At 50.5% G+C, this 20,546-nt stretch overlaps 1 long non-coding RNA gene across 2 annotated transcripts in view; it reads right to left on the bottom strand.

Moving 5' to 3' along the window:
• LOC135191088 (uncharacterized) overlaps positions 1-19,647 on the bottom strand; it is an 83,880-nt gene extending 64,233 nt beyond the window's left edge. For both annotated transcript variants that reach the window (XR_010308727.1, XR_010308728.1), the window contains exon 1: positions 19,566-19,647. This is a non-coding gene — a long non-coding RNA (uncharacterized LOC135191088). The remainder of the gene's footprint in view (positions 1-19,565) is intronic.
• Between the last annotated feature and the right edge of the window lie 899 nt (positions 19,648-20,546).

Raw genomic sequence — 20,546 nt, forward strand, 5'->3', positions numbered from 1 at the left:
CCATGCAGGGGAGCTGTGCTAAGCAGGCCGGGCCGGTGCCGCAGGAGCCTGTCCCTTGCAGCGCCAGGGCACTCTCGGCAGGAGCTACCCAGGCCCGGGAGCCATCCTCAGCAGGGCCGGGCCGGTGCCGCAGGAGCTTGTCCCTCGCAGCGCCAGGGCACTCTCGGCAGGCGCTCTGCAGGCGTGGGGGCAGCACCCCGAGGCAGGCAGCGCCCCGGGGCTTGTCCCTTTCCAGAGCCAGAGCCGAAGCACCGTTCCCGGGCGCGAAGCTCGCAGCCAGTGCCAGCCCCGCTCCAGCGCGGGCAGCTGCGCGGCTCAGCCCCGGGCTGGGAGGAGCCTTTGCTGCCCCCTGCAAGCCTGCGGGCCGGGGAGGGGAAGGGGTTTGGTGCCTCTCCTCCCCCATTCAAACCAAACAACGAGAGGAATTTTGGGGTATCCAGGACTCCAGGTTCACTCATTCAGGGATTGAACTGAGTTGGAAGGGACTCTCAAGGATCATCTTGTCCAAACTCCCCACAGGCAGCAGGGACACCTCCAACTAGAGCAGGCAGCCCAGGGCCACATCAGGGCTGATCTTGAGTGTCTCCAGGGATGAGAGGCACTAAAGTGCTTCAGCTTCTTATGCCATAAACTCTCCAATAGACAGCAACAGCAAAACAGAGCAGAAAGCTCACGGAGAACAAATGACTGCTTTGTTCTGTATGATGACTGTCTTAGAGAATCAGTCAGGTTTGGAAGGGACCACAAGGATCATTGACTTCCAACTCCCCTGCCATGGGCAGGGACTCCCTACCCTAGAGCAGGCTGCCCACAGCCTCAGCCAGCCTGGCCTCAAACACCTCCAGCCACGGGGCCTCAACCACCTCCCTGGGCAACCCATTCCAGCCTCTCACCACTCTTGCTCAACAGCTTCCTCCTCACCTCCAGTCTCAACCTCCCCACTTCCATCTTTGCTACATCCTCTGCAGTCCTACCACTACCTGAGATTCTAAAAAGTCTCTCCCCAGCTTTTTTGTAGCCTCCTTCAGATCCTGGCAGGCCACAAGAAGGTCACCTGGGAGCCTCCTCTGCTCCAGCCTGCACAGCCCCAACTCTTTCAGTCTGTGCTCACAGCAGAGCTGCTGCAGCCCTCTGAGCATCCTCCTGGCCCTGCTCTGGACACTCTCCAGCATCTCCACAGCCCTCTTGTAATGGGGGCTCCAGAACTGGATGCAGTACTCCAGGTGGGGTCTCAACCCAGCCTGGCTTACTTCCAGCCCCACACTACCCCAGCCTGGATCTGCAGTTCCAGAACAGAGGCAGCTCTAGAGCTGTTGTTCATACTGTAAGCTCAGTACATGACTTTGTAGGCAGCCTGGAAGATTTGAACACTCAAGAGACAGAATCATTCAAACCCAAACTAATAGGAGGTAAGATAACCACAGTGTTTATCGTGTGGACAAACAGCAGCTCCTTTTCAACCTGGAATCCAAGAAAATATTTTCCCTTTGTGGTCCCATCACAGCCTGAAATGCAAATTGAGAGGGGGCTCAAAACCAAGTCCATATTTTCTTTAAGAGCACTTTGCACAAACACTGTGTTTTCCATGTTTACTTTGTTTGCCCAAATTAGAAGTGAAAGCCAGAGCAGCAGGATGGCAGACACTGCTCTGGTGAGAATTGCTTCCCCTCTTCTTGGGGTTTCTCATTGACAGTGTAAATTTGGGGCTTGTTAACACATTACAAGATATCAAGCATCACACAGCTTACTCTTTTTTTTTGCCTTTCAATCTGCTGCTTTCTGTTGCTTACTTGTGGAGATAGTTTAAATCCGAGCAGAAGAGGGGAAAGCCTTTGTAGGGGGAATTCTGGCAGCCTGTTTGTGCTGGAGTTGCTTTCAGTTTGTGAAAAGGAGAAAGAAAGGTCCTGTTTAAGTAGCTGGAAGTCACCAGAGCCAGCAGGCTTGGAAGCTGAGGCTGCAGCAATGAAGCTGGTCATTTAAAACCATAGAATCAGGCAGGGTGGAAGGGAGCACAAGGAGCAGCCAGTCCCAACCCCTCTGCCATGCCCAGGGACACCCTACCCTAGAGCAGGCTGCACACAGCCTCAGCCAGCCTGGCCTCAAACACCTCCAGCCAGGGGGCCTCAACCACATCCCTGGGCAACCCAGTCCAGCCTCTCACCACTCTCCTGCTCAACAACTTCCTCCTCACCTCCAGCCTCACTCTTCCCAGCTTTGCTCCATTCTCCCCAGTCCTGGCATTACCTCACACCCTCAAAAGTCCCTCCCCAGCTTTTTTGGAGCCCCCTTCAGATCCTGGAAGGCCACAAGAAGGTCACCTGGGAGCCTCCTCTGCTCCAGCCTGCACAGCCCCAACTCTTTCAGTCTGTGCTCACAGCAGAGCTGCTGCAGCCCTCTGAGCATCCTCCTGGCCCTGCTCTGGACACACTCCAGCATCTCCACAACCCACTTGCCCCAGGGGCTCCAGAGCTGGATGCAGATTTACTTCAGAGAACTCCTCAGGAAAGAAGGGAGGGTTGTGTTTAGCCTGGGATGCCTGCCTGACTTCCAGGCTCTGCTTGGCTTTGGTAGGGAACTGAGAGATCTCAGCCAGCAACTTGGAATCAGCTCTTTAACAGGATTAAGCTTTGAAATGCCTCTGTAGAAAATCAGGCACCTAAATGTCTTTGAGGATCAGACCTTGGCCTACAGCCAGACAAAATGTGCAGAGAGATTCCTGTGCCTCAGGCTGTGGGCAGTGTCTGCTCAGGCTTAGAGCTGAACATTGCAAACTGCCCAAACCCAGCTTGGCACTCAAGCTGCCCATTTTAAGGAGACTGGAGATAATAACATTCTTGTTTTAAGAGGGTTAAGAGAGGAGTAAGACATTAAAGGATTGTTTGATACTTCCCAACTACAGCCCCAGGGAAGAGATTCATTCCTGAAGGACACAGAACTGCCAAAGAAATCATGCCCCTCCCTTAAAGCCAGCCTCATTCCCAAGGCTTCCAGCATGGATACACAAATTGCACTAGGTTGGAAGGGAGCCTCAAAGGGCATCTTGTCCAACCCCACTACAGCCAGCAAGGACACCTCCAACTAGAGCAGGCTGCCCAAGGCCACAGTGAGTTCAATCTTGACTGTGTCCAGGGATGAGGCTTCAGTGACATCCTTGGGCAACCTGTTCCCAGATTTCACCACTCATTGTGTAGAACTTGCTCCTATATCTGCCCTGCTCCATTTTCAAACCATTGTCCCTCATCCTGTCACTGCAAGTCCTTCTAAACAGTCCCTCCCACAGCTTTTCTATAGGTCCCCTTCAGATACTCAAATGCAGCTACAAGGTCTCCCCTGAGCAAAAAAAAAAAAGCCTGGCTGGGGCACTTAGTGCCATGGTCTGGTTGACTGGGCAGAGCTGGGTGCTAGGTTGGACTGGCTGAGCTTGGAGCTCTCTTCCAACCCGATTGATTCTGTGATTCTCCAGGTTTAACAGCCCCAGTTCTTTCAGCCTGTCTTCACAGGAGATGCGCTCCAGTCCTCTGACCAGCTTTGTGGCCTCCTGTGGACCTTCTCCAGGTTGGGAGTCCCATAGTTACAGTGTCCCTCACACTGGAGTGATGTATAGCTATGAGCAACACTTCCTTCTGAACAAGAATAGAATCAACCAGGTTGGAAGAGACCTCCAAGATCAGCCAGTCCAACCTAGCACCCAGCCCTGCCCAACCAACCAGACCATGGCACTAAGTGCCCCAGCCAGGCTTGGCTTCAACACCTCCAGCCACGGCCACTCCACCACCTCCCTGGGCAGCCCATTCCAATGCCAATCACTCTCTCTGACAACAACTTCCTCCTAACATCCAGCCTGAACCTCCCCTGGCACAACTTGAGGCTGTGTCCCCTTGTTCTGTTGCTGCCTGCCTGGCAGCAGAGCCCAACCCCACTGTGCTAGTTTGAACCAAACCATCACACCCACCTGGCTACAGCTTCCTTTCAGGGAGCTGCAGACAGCAATGAGCTCTGCCCTGAGCCTACTCTGCTGCAGGCTGCACCCCCCCAGCTCCCTCAGCCTCTCCTCCCAGGGCTGTGCTCCAGGCCCCTCCCCAGCCTTTGTCACCTTTCTCTAGGCACATTCCAGCACCTCAACATCTCTCTTGAATTGACAGAAATAATCTTTTTTGGCTATTTCCACTCTTACTGCCCACTGAGGCTTTAGACAAGCAAGGCCTTTCTGAATGCTGGGTGCAGTTAAATATTCAAGAGAAGAAAACAAGGACAGTTCCAGTCTTGCAACTAGAAATTAACAGGGGAAAACTGACTTCCAACTATTTTCACATTTAGAAAGATTTAGCAGTAAATCCCACATGTTACAATGGAAAACCTTAATCCCTGAGCTGTATAAGGGGAGAGGGAAGACAGGGAGCTATTGACAGGATGAAATGCTGGGCTTCATAAAGATTGGACTGAACAGAGCATTGCTGCAGAAAAATTACTGCCAGTTGGCAGGCTTAGCCAACTGTGGGACATTAAATCAATGCCTGATTCAGGACTGAGTGGAAATGGAATATCCATTTAAAGCTGGGACCAGCAGGGGACATTCTGCAGGTGAGCAAGAACAGGTTGCTCTGGCTAATTACCAGGCAATCAGATCAAGTGCAGTAGTTTTCAGAGTGGTAACCAATTTACCCTACATAGGTTTCCCTTGAGGTTATCTCCTGCTCGTATTGGCTCTGTCTTGATTGGAGGGGTTTTAGTTTAGCCACTGCTTGAACTTATCAACACAGCCTGAAATAGCACCAAGGGCCAGCATGTGGGTTGGTGGCTGCAGGGTAAAAAGTCTATCCAGGCTCAAAATGGGAAGTTGAAATGGACTTCAGAGGAATCATGGAAAGCTTAACTATCACAAACCCACTCTGTCCTCTTCCTGGCAATGCCCATTGTGACAGCTGCAGCTCCAGAGTAGTCTTCCATGCCCAGAGAGATATGGCTTGAAATAATCCATAATTTAATACACAAAAGCAGCTTTTAAAATGCACAAAATAAACCATTGCAGAAGTGGCAGCTGGGGGGAAAAAATAACACCAAACCACCAAGATAATTTGATATGTTTCCAGATAATGTTGGAAAGTTCTTCCCCACTAAGAACAACTTCATACTGCTGCCTGAACAGGACAAGAAGGAGCTGTAGCAAGCAGAAAGAGAAATGGGTCCTGAAAGATGTCTGTCTGCAGGCTGAGTGCTACAGCTGTGGTGCTGTTAGCTTCACAGGAAAGAGTCAAGGCTCCTGGAATAGTCATTCCAGTGCCAAGCTGACATTCAATCATGATGGGGCAGGTTGTCTTCAAGGGAGCCTGTGGAGGGACAGAAAGGAGCTGAACTCCAGGAATCCAGTAAGAACCCTGGAAAATGGGGGTAAATGGAGAGTAAGGAGCTGAGGACCAATCTGCATTCTGAAACTGCTCTGGCCTTGGTAGAAATGTGATGGGGATAGGCAGATCTGTTCAGCTTGGAGAAGAGAAGGCTGAAGGGAGACCTTCTAGTACCTGAAAGCTGGGGATGGACTTTGTACAAGAGTCATAGTGATGGGATGAGAGGAAATGGATTGAAGCTTGAGAAAGGCAGATATAGACTGGAGATTGGGAAGGAGTTCTTCACAGAGAGGTTAGGGAGACACTGGAACAGGTTGCCCAGAGAGGCTGTGGATGTCCCCTGCCTGGAGGTACCCAAGGCTAATCTGGATGAGGACTTGAGCAACCTGGGCTAGTGCAAGGTGTAGCTGATCACGGCAGGGGAGTTGAAATTGAATCATAGAATCAGTCAGGGTTGGAAGGGAGCACAAGGATCAGCCAGTCCCAACCCCTCTGCCGTAGGCAGGGGTACCCTACCCTAGATCAGGCTGGCCAGAGCCCTATCCAGCCTGGCTTTAATTGAATGATCTTTAAGGTCCCTTCCAACCCAAGACATTCTCTCCTTCTACACAACACATATGTTGTGTCTTAGCAGCAACCTGGAGCTGCCCCAAGTCAGTACACAGCAAAAAACCCCTCAGAGACATATCAAGTGGCTCAGCTCCAAGCTGGCACTGCACAAGCTACCAGAATTTCTCAGGCAAGCACACATAAAGGAGGGGGAATTTTAATATCTTCTTTTCCTACAAGTAATTTCCAGTGTTTATGCTCTGTGGAGCTCCTTACGAGTGCCAGAGCAGAACAAATGTCACTTTTAATGGACTTGCTAAATCAGAAAGACCCTTTGCAAAACTGCATCTGATTAAAACATGAAAACCTTTTGCTTCTTCACAGAAAGGATCCCAGGCAACTTGCAGCAGTGGCAGCCCTGGGCTGCCTGAAGAGAAATGCTGGCCTGCAGGACGTCCCTTCAGTATCAAAGAGTAATGCTGTGATGTACTGCAGCCAAATCCAGAGGCGTTTTGCTGGAGCAGGGGAACAAAGCTCAGCATTCACCATGATGTCATTCACTCTTGTGGCAACCTGTGCAAGCCCACAGCGATCTGCATGACAATGGACGGCTCAGCAGCCTGCCAGGTCACTGCTAATGCTCAAAGGCTTCTGAGCTGGAGATCGCAGCTCCCTTTGGAGGAGAGACAGCTCTGAAACGGGCCAGAATTCTTTTTAGAAGTGACAACTGCCCTAAAAAAAAGGAGTTTCCTACTTTCCTAACCTGCCCACACTCAGAGAAGAAAATCAAAGTGCCTCTCGCTCCAGATGGAAGGAGAGAGAAAATTTAAAGTCCTTTCCCATATGGCCAAAGCAGATGTGGTGATAGAGCAGATATTACAAGTTGGGGCTGCTTCAGAGAGCCAAGAGCACTAAGCCCAGAAAGGATACCCATGGAAAGGATGATGTTATGCCATTTAGTGGCAACAACAGAGAGCCTTCATCCCAGCTGCACTCTCTAGATGGTGACGCAGAGTAATGATGCTTTAGCTTACCAAGAATGGAGCCTTTGGTACCACTGAGTTCTGAGAAGTGACAGGGAATTATTTAACATGCCTGGTGAGAGCCCAGCTGGAGCACAGCCTTCAGTGTTGGGCTCTCCGGTTGAAGAGGGACAGGGATCTGCTGGAGAGAGTGCAGCAGAAGGCTACGAGGATGATGAGGGGACTGGAGCACAGACTGATGGGGAGAGGCTGAGGGCCCTGGGGCTGCTTAGTCTGGAGAAGAGAAGACTGAGAGGGGATTTGATCAATGCTTATCAATATCTGAGGGCTGGGGGTCAGGAAAGGAGGGGACAGGCTCTGCTCACTGCTCCCTGGGACAGGACAAGGAGCAATGAATGGGAGCTGCAGCACAGGAGCTTCCAGCTCAACACAAGGGGGAACTTCTTGCCTGGAAGGGTCCCAGAGCACTGGCACAGGCTGCCCAGAGAGGTTGTGGAGTGTCCTTCTGTGGAGCCTCTCCAGGCCTGTCTGGATGTGTTCCTGTGTGCCCTGAGCTAGATTGTGTGGTCATGCTCTGGCAGGGGTGTTGGACTGGATGTTCTCTTCGTGTCCCTTGCAACCTCTGACGTCCTGTAATGCCACACCCAGGTAGCTGCCTACATACTGATGTCAAACAATCATCAATCAGCCTTTTACTGCTGAGGTGTTTCACTTACAAGGGATTTGAGAGGTGTGCTCCTTCCCTAAAGCACATCTTGGATTTAACTGAATAACAAACTTAATGGAAGGGGTAGGAAGTGAACCAACATTATTTTTGGAAACCCTTAAATGCATCCAAAGCCAAACAATTTCACTTGAAAAGGATCCTAACTTCCCAAATACAGCAGATTAAGTTCTACTTTCACAATGCATTTCCATGACAGAGCAGATTCACAGATTGCATTAGGTTGGAAGGGACCCTCATAGCTCATCTTGTCCATACTTTGCTTTCTGAAGAGATAGGAGAGCATAGAATGGGTTGGAAGGGACCCTCACAGCTCATTATGTCCATACTTTGCTTTCTAAATGAGTATGAGAGCACAGAATGGTTTGGGTTGCAAGGGACCCTCAAAAGCCTCTTGTGCAACCCCCCTGCAGTCAGCAGGGACATCCTCCAGTAGATCTGCTCACTCAAAGCCTTATCAAGCCTGACCTTCACCATCTTCAGGGATGAGGCCTCAACTGCCTCCCTGGGCAACCTGTTACAGTGCTCCACCACCTTCACAGTGCAGTACTTGATGAGAAAGCAGCAAGGATGTGGTCTTTTAGTGCCCCCAGACATTGCATAGATACAATGGAGACACAGACTCTGATAAAGAACCCATTTACAGACTGGAAACTTCTCCTGCAGTCTATGCTGCACAGAGAGCTTCGCTTGCAAAACATCACCTGCTAAAGATGTGACTAGAGCCAAGTGTTGTTGCATGGGAAAAACTCATTAAAGCAAAAGTGCTTTGAAAGAGCTGGATAAAACTGTGAGGCAAAAGGAGAAGCCAGGCTGTGTGGTGGTGGTGATGCTGCAGTAGTTCCTCCATATGCCAAGCACTGTTGGAGAGATGCTGAAGTTCAACTCGTGCAGATTTCCTCCAGCTCTCATGCAAAGGTTAATAAACTCCTGATCAGTTCTGTTAACTCAGCATTTCTCCTGAGCTGCAGCTTGATGGACTGCCCTTTCCACCACCACCACATTTCCTCCTGCCTGCCTTCCCTTTTGCTAATCAGTTTGCCCAACACAGCCTCAGGTGAAGAATGAGTTTCAAGATACATGGACTATTAGCTGGAAGCCCTTGCTTAGTGCAGATGATATCAGGCAACAGAAGCTTATTAATTAGCTACAGCAATCCAGCCACAACCCAGAATCACAGCTGATGTAACCTGAAATAGCAATGCCAGTTGATGCCAGACAAGCACCTGGCCTTGCAGGGTTATGAATCTCAATGCTCCTTAAAAATAAAACCCAAACATCATTAATAACCCCAAACATTAAATCATATAAACCTCTGAACATTAAATCACAATAAGCCCAAACCATCAAATCATTAACCTCCCCAAAATCTTCATTTATCAAGAACCTCAACACATTAAATCACTAAAACTTCCCAAACATTAAATCATTACCAACCCAATACACTAAATCATTTTGCCTGAGAGAAGAGAATATCAATGATGTTGTTCTGTATCCTTCACAATAACCACTGAGTTGTGCTTCACTATTCCATCTTCCTATTTTCCAACAGGAAAGAAGAAAGGGAAAAAATGACAACTACTCTGAGAGTCAAACTTCCCACATTTATCCTGATGGACCCCAGCCACCACTCTCCTCATCCTGAGGATGAGCCCACATTTATCCTGAGGGACCCCAGCCACCACTCTCCTCATCCTGAACAACAAATCCCTTACAGCTGAAGAGCTCAGGCAGCACTGCTGAAGGTGCTCATTTTCACAACCAAAGTGCTTGACAATGTCTCAGCATGACTGAAAAGAGGCCAAGGCTCCATCTGCCAGCACTTGCTCTACAAGGTGCTGATAGAAGCCACATTTCAGTGATGGGGACATCCCAAAATGACCTTCTAAAGGGTTAACTCTCCTGAGGGGTTGTCTTGAACCTGACCTCAGGTCCTCCTGACTCCTCCTGGAGGTGGGTCTGAATCTGACCCCAGGTATAGTGCTTAGTCCCCTAAAAAAACAAAGGAACTTTCTGTTTCTCTCTTTTCCTGCCTGCCAGCACTGCTCTGGTTCTTGCTGCTCCTGTCTTACCTTGTGGTCATCCTTCCACGTGGTGGACAAAATGCTCACTCATAGAATCAAGCAGGTTGGAAGAGAGCTCCAAGCTCAGCCAGTCCAACCTAGCACCCAGCCCTGGACAAGCAACCAGATCATGGCACTAAGTGCCCCAGCCAGGCTTGGCTGCAACACCTCCAGCCACAGCCACTCCACCACCTCCCTGGGCAGCCCATTCCAATGCCAATCACTCTGCCAACAGCTTCCTCCTAACATCCAGCCCAGACCTGCCCTGGCACAACTTGAGGCTGTGTCCTTTCATTCCCTCACTGCCTTGTTAAGATTGTTTTTATTTTAACTTCCAAACCAAAGCAAGGCTATTTATTTGGGTGTGATGTTTTACCTGCATTCTTTATACATTTAATCCCTTTCTTTCCAGAAGCAGGGGAGAAGGGAAGGCAGCCTATTATTGTGGTGGTTCTGTTAGCTATATTTTGAGCCTCTGAAACAGAGCAGATCTGTATGACATCTTAATGCATAGGGCCAGGAGGATGCTGAGAGGGCTGCAGCAGCTCTGCTGTGAGCACAGTCTGAAAGAGTTGGGGCTGTGCAGGCTGGAGCAGAGGAGGCTCCCAGGGGACCTTCTGGCAGCCTTCCAGGATCTGAAGGGGGTTCAAAAAAAGCTGGGGAGGGACTTTTGAGGGTGTGAGGGAGTGGCAGGACTGGAGCAAAGCTGGAAGTGGGGAAAGTGAGGCAGAAGTTGTTGAACATCAGTTGTGGGCAGCCTGATTAGGGTAGGGTGTCCCTGGGCATGGCAGAGGGGTTGGAACTGGCTGCTCCTTGTGGTCCCTTGCAACCCTGACTGATTCTGTGATTCTATTCTAGGAGCAGGACATTCAGCCAGCTCAGACATCACGGTTAGGATGCTCTAAGGGAATTCACTGGTTGGACTTGATCTTTCCCAAGTCACAACAGTTCTGATTCTTTTCTCTACTTGACACTAAACTTGGGACTATGAGAGCTAAAACCACACTGAGCTAAGCAATTAGTACCTCTCAGCCCACTTCTTGACCCTGTGTTAGTCAGATGGGATCATACTGCCCAGAAACTGAAGTGCTTCTACTTGACATCCAAAGCCATTCTCAGCTACTGCAGGCTGTTCTTGTGACCTCAGAGTGTTGTCAGCTTACCCCAGCCAAGAAGCTGGTTTATTGTAGATGTTCTTTACTAAATATTTGGTTCTTTGGTTAATAATCACTAAGACAACTCATGAGCAATTTCAGCCACTTCAATCACTGCATTAGACAGCTTGGTTCTTTTCCCCACACACTGCCTGCTCTGTGAAAGCTTTACAGGCACATGAATTTAAAGTCTCTCCATTAAGATCACTCACTGCCAGGAGCAGAGAGTTGGGAGGTACAGCAAATAATGCCTTGCACATGGGAAAAGTACAACCCATAAAGCCAAGATGACCAGAAAGGGCTTTGCTTTACAGAGGTGTGCAGCAAGATGCAAAGAACCTCTTCTGATGCATGGGATGGTTCAGGTTGGAAGGGACCTTAAGGATCACCCAGTTCCAACTGCCTGCCACAGGCAGGGACACCTCCCACTAACCCAGGCTGATTCATCCTGATCTGGAATACCTCCAGGTAGGGGAGATCCACAACCTCCCTGGGCAACCTGTTCCAGTGCCTCCACACCCTCACTGTGGAGAAATGCTAATAACTAATCTAAATCTCTCCACCTCAAGACTAAATCCACTGCCTCTTGTCCTGATCCAAGCTGCTCTAGCCCATGGCACCTTCTCCTCCTCCACCACTCAGCAAGTGATTTTAAGTGCCATTCCTGAGCTCAGAACAGAAAGAGAATCAGGCAAGTTGGAGGAGAGCTCCAAGCTCAGCCAGACAGCAATGAGCTCTGCCCTGAGCCTCCTGTGCTGCAGGCTGCACACCCCCAGCTCCCTCAGCCTCTCCTCACAGGGCTGTGCTCCAAGCCCCTCCCCAGCCTTGCTGCCCTGCTCTGGGCACCTTCCAGCACCTCAACATCTCTCTTGAATTGAGGAGCAATTGAAATGCTGAGCAGTAGCTCTGTGCCTTCTGCCAGGTGACCATGGCCAGCCTGCAGTCTGCCTATTTGCTTTCCTCCAAATGTGTTTTTATTGTTGTTTGGTTTCAGTTGGGGTTGAGTTTAAGTTGGGTTTTTGTTTGTTTGTGGTTTGCTTTCTAATTGGTGGTTTGGTTTTTTTTGCTGTGGTGTTTTGTGTTTGGCTTTTTTAGTTCTCTTTAGACTACAGCACAAAAACAAGCCAAGAAAACAGATATAAATGTCCACAAGATGACAAGATTATGCTGCAGAGCTGACATGTGGGAAAGTGAGAAGGGAGAAGATGTACTGGAAGCACTTAATAGAAACCACAGACAATAAACAGTAAGGGCCAGGGAAATCTGTGCTTGTTTCTCACAGCCCTGCTTATGTTAACAACGGTTTGGTAATGAATTACTGGTAAGTGGCCTCCTCTCATGGCAAATTATTCAAGCAAGCAGGTGCAGCTTAAGAAACATTTATCATCTTCTGGCTGCAAGGAGCTCCAGGAGAGGCACTGGAGGGACCAGAAGGCAGCAGCTACCTGTGCAGACACTGAGAAGGGCTGGTGACAGAACCCTAGAATCAGTCAGGGTTGGAAGGAACCACAAGGAGCAGCCAGTCCCAAGCCCCCTGCCATGCCCAGGGACACCCTACCCTAGAGCAGGCTGCACACAGCCTCAGCCAGCCTGGCCTCAAACACCTCCAGCCATGGGGCCTCAACCACCTCCCTGGGCAACCCATTCCAGCCTCTCACCACTCTCCTGCTCAACAACTTCCTCCTCACCTCCAGTCTCAATCTCCCCACTTCCATCTTTGCTCCATCCTCTGCAGTCCTACCACTACCTGAGATTCTAAAAAGTCCCTCCCCAGCTTTTTGTGTTCTCCTTCAGATGCTGGCAGGCCACAAGAAGGTCACCTGGGAGCCTCCTCTGCTCCAGCCTGCACAGCCCCAACTCAGTCTGTGCTCACAGCAGAGCTGCTCCACAGGCATAGCCAAGAGCCTGCTCAGTGTATGTGGGGAGGGAAACTGCACCTGCTCAGGCAGCCATCCCACCCAATGCAAGTACAGCCCTAAACTCAGCAGCCCGAAACTCAGCATCCCAGTGTGACCCTTACTGCCTTGTTGGCCTCCATGGAGTCTATTTAGCCACTCTGAAAAGCCCATTCCTAGATGCTTGAACATGAAGGAGAGGTTTGAATCCTTCAGCCAGGATTGAAGGACCTTAGTTCTGGGTACCACCAGCAGCAAGCCTGCCTGGGATCATTTTGCAACTGCATCTTTCCAAGGCTCTCAGCAGCCACCTCAGTCCCTCTGCTTTGCTCATGCTGGCAGCTAAATCCCATTTCTGCTTGCAACAGGCTCAGGCACTAATACAGCTCTCGTCATTTCAGTTCCTAGATGGATAACTACTCCCACTGCCACTCTAAGCTGTCAGAAGGATTTGTATCTGCCTCTGTTACATCCCTTGCAGTCACAGTATAATTAAATCCAACGTTGCTTTAAGTCTCAGCAAGCAAAAGAAAATTCAGGAGATTAATCAGTAGAGGCTTTTTCCCCCCCACCCTCCCTTCTTCCCTGAGAGACTTCCAAAAATATTCTAAATAGACCGGAAAAAGCAGATGAGTGGCAAGCTCATTTAGCACTGAGCCAGGCTCTGGATACAACAATCAATTGACTTGATAGATAACACAGATCTCCTGCCTCTCCTATTTCATTCTAGAAGCTCTCATTCAGAGCCAGATCAAGACACAATTCTCTCTAATACTGCCTCGCTCGCTGCAGTTTATTTTTGGATGTGTGTTTTCAGCATCCTCTCAAGGGCTGTGCTCTTGCCATGGTTTTGAATTAGGTTGTTCCTTTCTCATTTTCCCAGGCCTGGAATAAATTTGTTTTGTGTTGAGCACATGTGTCCTAAGATACTCTTCAATCCTGTCCTTTTTCTGAAGCCTAGGAGAATGTTCTGGTTGCTTTCAGGGCAGTCATGATGTAATTGCAGGCAGGCAATAGAAACTTCCCCTATGGTTCTCAAGGCTTTTTGCAGGGACCTGGATCAGCTTTCTGGGCAGTCTGATTGCAAAGAGACTGTAGCTGTTTAAACCTCTCAGCTGTTTGGTCACTTCAGCTCTGGCACAGCTGAACACCTTTCTGCATCAATAGGTTCATCTGTGTCATGTCTATCAAACAGACTCAAGCAGGTTGGAAGAGAGCTCCAAGCTCAGCCAGTCCAACCTAGCACCCAGCCCTGCCCAACCAACCAGACCATGGCACTAAGTGCCCCAGCCAGGCTTGGCTGCAACACCTCCAGCCACAGAGACTCCACCACCTCCCTGGGCAGCCCATTCCAATGCCAATCACTCTCTCTGACAACAACTTCCTAACAACATCCATCCTGAACCTGCCCTGGAACAGCTTGAGGCTGTGTTGCCTTGTTCTGTTGCTGCTTGCCTGGCAGCAGAGCCCAACCCCACCTGGCTACAGCCTCCTTTCAGGGAGCTGCAGACAGCAATGAGCTCTGCCCTGAGCCTCCTCTGCTGCAGGCTGCACACCCCCAGCTGCCTCATCCACTCCCTCACAGGGTTGTGCTCCAGGCTTCTCCCCAGCCTTGCTGCTCCAACCCTCTGATGTGGCCTTAGATGTCCCAGGCTTTGGCTTCATAAGTTGTGATACCAAAAGATGGAATAACATCACAATATCCTGGAATGCTCAGATCCATCCCCTGGGACAAGTCCTGGTTGCTGTAGTTTTCTTAAGGGAAGCTGAAACCCCTCAAACTGTGACCCCTGCCATGGCAGGGGCTTGGAACTGGAGCATCTTTAAAAGCCCATCCCAAACCAACCCATTCATTAACTTCTTGGCAACCTACTCCTCTGGTTGTGTCCTTGCATGTCTTTGGGTGCAGTGGCAGAAACCTACTCACTGAGCAGAAGTTAGAGCTGACTTATGTCATGAGAAGGAGAACAAAAGCAGATACTCATTACTTGCAGCTGGACCAACTGAGCTGTACAGCAGGGATGAAATATTCCTACTGGAGCACCCAGAGAGCTCTAATCCAGGAAACTTTCCATGCTCAGATCAGTGCCACTTAGCTGCTATTGAGAATATTTATCACAGGTGTGTAAGGCAATACACCAAGGTGCTTGTTTTTCATGGGGGAAGTGGCCTTGCAAAGGCTTGGGGGTGATGAAGGGAGTGGGGAGTCAGTCTCTGCCCCACCTGTGTCTTCCTGCTCCATTTCAAAGCAGGAGACTGAAAGTTTGGGCTGTTCAGTCTGGGAAAGAGGCTCCAAATATGTGAAAGAGGCCTACAAAAAAGCTGGGGAGGGACTTTTTAGGCTGTCAAGGAGTGCCAGGACTGGGGGAGTGGAGCAAAGCTGGAGACGGGGAGAGTGAGGCTGGAGGTGAGGAGGAAGTTGTTGAGCAGGAGAGTGGTGAGAGGCTGGAATGGGTTGCCCAGGGAGGGGGTTGAGGCCCCATGGCTTGAAGTGTTTGAGGCCAGGCTGGCTGAGACTGTGTGCAGCCTGCTCTAGGGTAGGGTGTCCCTGGGCATGGCAGGGTGGAACTGCCTGCTCCTTGTGCTCCCTGCCAACCCTGCCTGATTCTATGAACAACTCCTGAGAAATGCCAGATGCCATTTGGTGACCTTAGGGCAGCAGTTCTGCAGAGCCCAGGCAGCCAGGGCTGCTGCCACCTCAGCATCCCCTCCACACCTGCTCATGCATTCCCAGTGCACATGGAAGCTCCGAGTCTGACAAGCACCAGCAGCAGCCAGCTGATGACTAGAGAGGAATACAAAGCTCCTGCCATACCTGACTGTTCATGTGGCTGGAACACAGCCCCCAGGAGAGGTATCTCACCCAGAAACAGGCAAAACAAGTGTAAGCTCCAGAGGAGCTCAGCCTGCAGTAGATTGCCTGAATACACTATGTGAAATGCAAGATGGACAACATGCCTGCAAGATGGAAATGACAGGGGGAAAGGGGGAGGTAGCAGGGGAGAAAGGAAAGGATATTAAACAGAGAGGATCATGATTCAATGCCAAAAGTGTGAGGCAAGCAAAGGAAATATTCTAGAAAGCAACACCATGCATATCAGTCAGTGGATGCTGTGCCACTGGGGGGGGAGAGTGGGGGTGCCAAGGCTGAGGAGCCTGCCATTCATTACTTTATTTAGTGCTCCACAGACAAGAAGAACTTGCATGATGCATTGGTTGCATATTCTTCTATTGATCTCTCAGACCTGGCTTCCTAAACTTCCCATCCATCACCCTCACCAGTCCTGCTCCAATTCCCCTCGAGAGGAGGCTGAAGAGAAGCAACTGTTCTGCCTCTCAGGGCCAAGGTCCAAATGGTTTATGTGCATGAAGGACACATCAGGTGTTGGGCTGATCTGCTGCCTTCCTGATGGATTGGCAGCATTTGCAGCTGTGGCTCTCCCCCTCCTGACATGGCTCTTCGGAATGACAAAAGCAGCCTTGAGGAAGCTTTGCACCCAGTTCCACCCAGGTGAGATACTGGCCATGTGAGAGGGAGAGCTCCTCTCCAGCTCATGCATCACTCCCTCCACTAGCACTTCATTCTACCTGCATGGGGATTAAGGCTGAAAACCTCCTCTGAGGGCAGAGACAAGCCCCATGTACACCTATTTAGCTGCCTCCTTCTCAGCAAGCACTACTAATGGCCTGTCTCATGGTCCAGGCAATGTGATCTGAAGGTATGGTTAAGTCAGTGCAAATTTTGACCTAAAAGCACATATTTGTGACTGTAAATTCATTTCTTAACACTCAGATGCTGGGAAGTCAGATAATTGCTTATCCTTACAGAGCTTTTTGCCAGAACACATTTAGAGTAGCCTTTGCTAGGGGTAGATACAGCAGCTCCCACAACTCAGCTTTCATTACCACCTTCTCATCTAGGCAGTGGGAAGAGGAGAGCTCTTTAGACCCTCAGTGGCAAAACAGAGAGCTATGAACATTCTCTGCACATTCAGAAGAATCAAGCAGGCTGGAAGAGAGCTCCAAGCTCAGCCAGTCCAGCCTAGCACCCAGCCCTGCCCAACCAACCAGACCATGGCACTAAGTGCCCCAGCCAGGCTTGGCTTCAACACCTCCAGCCACAGCCACTCCACCACCTCCCTGGGCAGCCTATTCCAATGCCAATCACTCTCTCTGACAACAACTTCCTCCTAACATCCAGCCTAGACCTGCCCTGGCACAGCTTGAGGCTGTGTCCCCTTGTTCTGTTGCTGCTTGCCTGGCAGCAGAGCCCAACCCCAGCTGGCTACAGCCTCCCTGCAGGCAGCTGCAGGCAGCAATGAGCTCTGCCCTGAGCCTCCTCTTCTGCAGGCTGCACACCCCCAGCTCCCTCAGCCTCTCCTCACAGGGCTGTGCTCCAGGCCCCTCCCCAGCCTTGCTGCCCTTCTCCAAGCACCTTCCAGCACCTCTACATCTCTCTGCAATTCAGGAGCCCCTAACTGGACACAGCACTCAAGGCGTGTCCTGCGCAGTGCTGAGCACAGGGGCAGAAGAACCTCCCTTGTCCTGCTGCCCACACTGCTCCTGAGCCAGCCCAGGATGCCATTGCCTCTGCTGCCCACCTGGGCACACTGCTACCTCCTCTTCAGCTCCTCTCTGCAAGCACCTCCAGGTCCCTCTCTGCCTGGCTGCTCTCAGCCACTCTGTCCCCAGCCTGTAGCACTGCTTGGGGTTGTGTAGATCTCTGCACTTGGCCTTGTTGCCCCATCCCAAACAAGAACAACTCCTGAAGTCAGCAGCAGACAAACCTCATGAAAATCAGTGGCAGCTTTGCCCCAAGCAAGAGCTGAGAGAGAACATCAAAATGAACCATTCCAGGATTCATCTCCTACATGTCCAACCAGCAATTGCTTTTGCTGTGCTCTGCAGAGTAGCTCACAAAAGCTCTGATGGATCTGACAGTCTGGAATCCATCACCTCAACTCTCACAGAAACTGTGGAAGGATCTCTACAGGAATTCTCACAAAGCTTTCCCCCACCCCTTTCTTGTAAAGGACACAGATGTGAGGAGCACAAAGAATTATACATTCCCTTTTCTGACATTTCAGGTCTAAAAAAGGAAGCCAGGTATGAGTGGGACATGTAGGTTAAGAGCAAGCTGCCTGTGCTCAATGAAAGATGGAAAAAGAAGTGAATCTGCACATAATTAGATGAGATTCAATTGCCCTCTCAATGCAAAGCACAGCAGCATGAGGAGAGGGGGAGAGTTTAAACACCTTTAAATGGCTCCAAGGGAGACTTGATTACTGGGGGAGGGAGAAGTGGGACTGCCTACCAGGTCACCTGCTGGTAAATCTCTTCATTTAGAGTGAAAACTAAGAAGGTTTTCCCAGAAAAGGGAGCTGCACAAATGCTCTCTCTTCACATGCCTTAGCTACCCTACAGTAAAGCCTTCCAGGTCACAGCTGCAGGCACACAGCAAGAGGCCCAAACACACATCTTGGAGTTCAGGCAAGCACCAAGAGAGGATAAAAGACAGCAGATGCAAACTGTGGCTTATGTAGCCTTGTACTACACCATGGGTTCAAGATAGGAGTGCACCAGAAGACAGAAATCACAGAATACCAAGTTAAAAATCAGTCAGGGTTGGAAGGAACCACAAGGAGCAGCCAGTCCCAAGCCTCCTGCCATGCCCAGGGACACCCTACTCTAGAGCAGGCTGCACACAGCCTCAGCCAGCCTGGCCTCAAACACCTCCAGCCATGGGGCCTCAACCACCTCCCTGGGCAACCCATTCCAGCCTCTCACCACTCTCCTGCTCAACAACTTCCTCCTCACCTCCACCTTTGCTCCATTCCCCCCAGTCCTTGCACTCCCTCACAGCCTCAAAAGTCCCTCCCCAGATTTTCTGTAGCCCCCTTCAGATGCTGGAAGGCCACAAGAAGGTCCCCTGGGAGCCTCCTCTGCTCCAGCCTGCACAGCCCCAACTCTTTCAGGCTGTGCTCACAGCAGAGCTGCTGCAGCCTCTCAGCATCCTCCTGGCCCTGCTCTGGACACTCTCCAGCATCTCCACAGCCCTCTTGTCCCAGGGGCTCCAGAACTGGATGCAGGACTCCAGGTGGGGTCTCAGCAGAGCACAGCAGAGGGGCAGAATCCCCTCCCTGGCCCTGCTGGCCACACTGCTGCTGCTGCAGCCCAGGCTCTGCTTGGCTTTCTGGGCTGCAAGTGCACACTGCTGGCTCCTGTTGAGCTTCTCCTCCAGCAGCACCCCCAAGTCCCTCTCCTCAGAGCTGCTCCCTGCCCAGCCTGGAGTTGTGCTTGGCATTGCCTCGACCCAGCTGCAGGACCTTGCACTTTGTCTCGTTGAATTTCATGAGGTTGGCTTGTGCCCACCTCCGCAGCCTGTCCAGGTGCCTCTGGATTGTCTGGTCCAACCTTTCTAGGTGATAGTGGAGTTGAAATGAGCTGGCCCAGCACAGCCACCACTAAGTTTTAGCTTTATAAATTAACCAAACAAAGAAGGAGTTCCTCTCTTACCAAGAAGCTCTTCTATTAACCAGCTCCTGAGAGGTAGCCCAGAGCAGCAATGCTTACTGGCCTGACTACTGCAGTGGAATATTCCAGACCTTGCTAATGAGAAATCAATTCCCATGTAGGAAACCTAGATGCAATTAGAGTCATTTCAGTACCAGTCCAGAGTGGAACTGCCCTTTGCTTTCACACACCCAGGGGTCTAAGGACCTTACATTCAAGCCTGTGCTCTTTGTACAAGAAAGCTTCTGTGGCCACAAGCACCACCACAACAACTTCCTCAAGCAAAGTAAAACACAAAGTGAAATAAGGCTTAGAGAATGATCCAAAATTTAAACTTACCATATTTTGGGCTCATCTTTGTCATCAGCTCAGCGTGGCAGTGAAACTCCCTTTTTGCCTTGTTATGACTCACTTCCCCAGGCTTGGCTGACTCAACAGCCCCTTGCAGCTACCATATATACCCTGACTCCTAATTGGCACTTCCCTTATTTGGTGTTGACACCTTCACAGCATTTAGAGGTAATTATCAGCTCCTGCTGAGAATCCACCTTGCAAAGTCAGCTGAGCAATCTGGTGGGAAAACAAATCGTTCCAACGGGGGAGTTCCTTTATTGAGCTTAAATATTAGGGGTCTTTTCCAAGACCTGCTTTCTATAGCAGCTACACAAAGCAGCTCTCAGTATCTGAAAGGCTTAAAGCAGTTCTCACTCCCATCAGTATTCTGGGCTGGCTTTAACCAACAGAGTCATAAGTTAATATAGAGTCACAGAATGATAGGGGTTGGAAGGGACCTCCAGAGATCATTGAGTCCAATCCCCCTACCACAGCAGGATCACCCAAGGCAGGTCACACAAGTGATCATCCAGGTGGGTTTTGAAAGTCTTCAGAGAAGGAGACTCCATGAGCTCTCTGGGCAGCCTGCTCCAGGGCTCCAGCACCCTCACAGTTGAGAAGTTTCTCCTCATATTGAGGTGGAGCCTCCTCTGCTCCAGCTTGTACCTCTTGTCATAGAATCGATCAGGGCTGGAAGGGACCACAAGGATCAGCCAGTTCCAAGATCCCTGCCGTGGGCAGGGACACCTCACACTAGATCAGGCTGCCCAGAGCCTCATCCAGCCTGGCCTTAAACACCTCCAGGGATGAGGCTTCCACCATCTCCCTGGGCAACCTGTTCTGGGTCTCACCACTCTCATGCTGAAGAGCTTCTTCCTAACCTCCAGTCTGAATCTCCCTATTTCCAGCTTTGTTCCATTCCTCCCAGTCCTATCACTGCCTGACAGCCTAAAAAGTCCCTCCCCAGCTTTCTTGTAGCCCCCTTAA

Source organism: Pogoniulus pusillus, chromosome 38 (genome assembly GCF_015220805.1).
Source record: "Pogoniulus pusillus isolate bPogPus1 chromosome 38, bPogPus1.pri, whole genome shotgun sequence".
Taxonomy (NCBI): Eukaryota; Metazoa; Chordata; class Aves; order Piciformes; family Lybiidae; genus Pogoniulus; species Pogoniulus pusillus.